The 2,724-nt window shown below is 39.6% G+C and overlaps 1 long non-coding RNA gene across 1 annotated transcript; it reads left to right on the top strand.

The window, feature by feature from the left end:
* Positions 1–221: 221 nt before the first annotated feature.
* On the top strand, positions 222–1,992 carry LOC136009182 (uncharacterized). The gene is made up of 3 exons (XR_010610379.1): positions 222–359; positions 843–1,026; positions 1,635–1,992. It is a non-coding gene; the product is annotated as an uncharacterized LOC136009182 (long non-coding RNA).
* The last annotated feature ends 732 nt before the right edge of the window (positions 1,993–2,724 follow it).

The raw sequence follows: 2,724 nt of genomic DNA, 5'->3' as shown, positions 1-2,724 counted from the left end.
AAAATTATTTTAGCTGGACGTAAATATTATAAGCTGAAATCAGTTTAGTTAAGTTATAAACTTTCTAGATGCTCCATGAAAATGGAAAAGAAAGCATGGTCTTAAATTAGAAAGAACTTTGGTGACAGGTGCTATGGCAGTGAATTATGGATCTCTTTAGAAAAGCACGAAAAAATTTTCATTTTCATGTTATAATTAGCTGCATGTGTGTCCCGTTGTTCTGATTGTTGCTGGAGTTCTTCCCATTAAGAAGGAAAAGGAGCATCTGACTCAGTTCCTTATTAACCACAAGTCCAGAAGATGTGTTGGTGGGAAGGCGTCCACCCTTTGGAAAGCTGATGTCAAATTACCTGAGAGAGGTAATCTCCTTGTCCCCAGTGGTTGGGATTTACTATCTTCTGTCAAATGCAGCTGGAATTGCCCAATATTTCAAAATTTGTGGGAGGAAGATGAGAAGGATGGGGTCTGGCAGATGGACAGAGTGACTAACAGGCACCCACACACAGTCTTCATGCTCCCATTTTATCTGAAAGCAGGATAATGAGTGTGTTCCCCCACTGATCAGCGATGGGGAAGAGCAATTTGATAGAATTAGGACAACTATATGTAATGTTTAAAATAAACTCTTCACAAGGAATAATGCTTTCTTCATTACAAGATTGATGTCAGTCACTGAACTGCTACCCTGGCTCAGATATGTGGTACATCCTGCCACCTCTCCCACCTCCAGCAGTGATCAGCATGAGGGGCTTCAGGCCTCAAAGGAAGGCAAATATTAAATGCTAAACTTTATGGGGATATATAACATGTTCTGACACAAAAAAATTCTGTTTCCCCTGCAGTGTTTGTCGAAACTGGCACCGTGAATGTCCCTTTTATTCATGTCAATATCCTGCATGTCTCCTGATCTGGGCTAATAAATTGCTGGCTTCTCAGGAAAAGTCTTAAACCTCTCTCTGGGATGGATTTTTACACTTTTTCTAATCTCCGGAGTATCTGCTCAGCCTCCATAAAAAAATCATTATGGTAAAGTTAATTAGGTTACTATAAATTTATACACTGGTGTAGAAAATACAGTCTTTTGTTTCCCAGGTTTCACTTATATTCCATTGGGGGATGATCTTGCATCTTTGTTACTGACCCAGAGCACATTCACTCTGTCTCTGGCCATTTGTGTTAGTGGTTTTCGTTAAAGGAAATACTATTTTGCTATGAAAACGGAGTCAATTCAACAAAATGTGGGAATGAGATATGAAAAAATTCAGTCAGTAAAAAAGAATAAATGTTACTGTAAGTGGCATTGCAGTCACTTGCAGAAGCTTTGTTGCTTTATTTGTCAAAGTAAGTCTGTAAGTGTCTGTGATCCCCTAGCTCCTGGTGACTTGCAGAAAGGAGCTGTTTGGGATTATAAAGAGAATATGTTCAGTGTTTTGCCCCCTGCCCTCCCTTGCTTTTGTAGTAGCAAACTTCACTGGGCCTTGTTCTATGCACTTGTATTTGATTTTTTATTTATTTTTTACCCCAGAACTCATGAGTCTGTGACGTATAGAGCATCCCCAATTTCTATACAGTCTATACAGCAAGTATACCATAGATTTATATCTGTATTTCCTTTTATCCTCCCTCAAAAGCAGTGAAGAACACATCTGAAGTGGCTGCAGATTTGGAGGCAATACAATATCTCTAGAAGCATCTGAAAGCACAAGAATAAACATGATAGCTTCTGGACATGTTCCAAGACTGAAAACCAAACCTTTCTGCATCTTCTCAATCTTCTTCTGTTTGTAGACGTGAGCACTGTCAACAGTGCTGGCTTCACTCAGGGGAGCATATGCATCGCAATATGGCTTGTAATTACTGAGTTGTAAACTATTCCTCAAGTAATAAGGAATAATATCCATATTGCTCTGCAACCTCAGATCACTGCTGTTCTGCATGTGCCAGACAAACAGATATGGAGTCCCTTGTAAGGGAAGTATGTAGGATTGCACAGTAATACATAATAAAATATTTGACCATGTTTGAATGCTGTCTGTAGACCACGTTGATTTTCAGCTAAAGAAGTCTCACTGTTGCAAATCTGTCTGCAGTGTATTTTTTCCACCAGCTTTGGTGTATGTAGCTGGTCTTGCAGTATAAACCCTCACTGAGCTCTCAAGAGTGGAAGCAGCTACTGCATGACCTGAGAAAGGTTCTGGGGAGCAGTAACAAATAGGAATACATTTTTCAATTGAGATTAACATACCCCTTGTTGTGGGTTTATGTTGAGAAACTGCTAATGTTAGCCTGAAGCTGATTTCTTCTGGAATTCCTAATGATTGAAGTTTCAGTTTCAGTCTGTTGTTTCAGTTATATTGTTTGAAAACAGGCCTTAATTCTTCCATCCAGACATGTTGGACAGAACTACTGTAGAATTCTGCAAGGCTCAATTCTTATGCTGCAATAGGCCGTGGTCTGTCTCTTTGCCCACCTTTCCACCCCTCTCTCCTCTCTCGTTTCCTCCCTCTCTTTCTTCCTCTCTCTCTTTCTTTCTCTCTTCCCCCCTCAGCCCCCTTAAGAATCAACACATTAGAATACTTGAGAATCAAATGCATGAGCTAAGATGTCATGAGGAGAGTGTCATTTTAGGAATGAAAATAAGTATTGGTAAAAGGAAATGCTGATGTATCCAAAACTCTGCAGTACCAAAGGATGCCACTGTAATGTAATTTGCTAGAGATTAAA

Source organism: Lathamus discolor, chromosome 2 (genome assembly GCF_037157495.1).
Source record: "Lathamus discolor isolate bLatDis1 chromosome 2, bLatDis1.hap1, whole genome shotgun sequence".
Lineage (NCBI taxonomy): Eukaryota > Metazoa > Chordata > Aves > Psittaciformes > Psittacidae > Lathamus > Lathamus discolor.
This window is presented reverse-complemented; position numbering and strand designations above follow the sequence as displayed.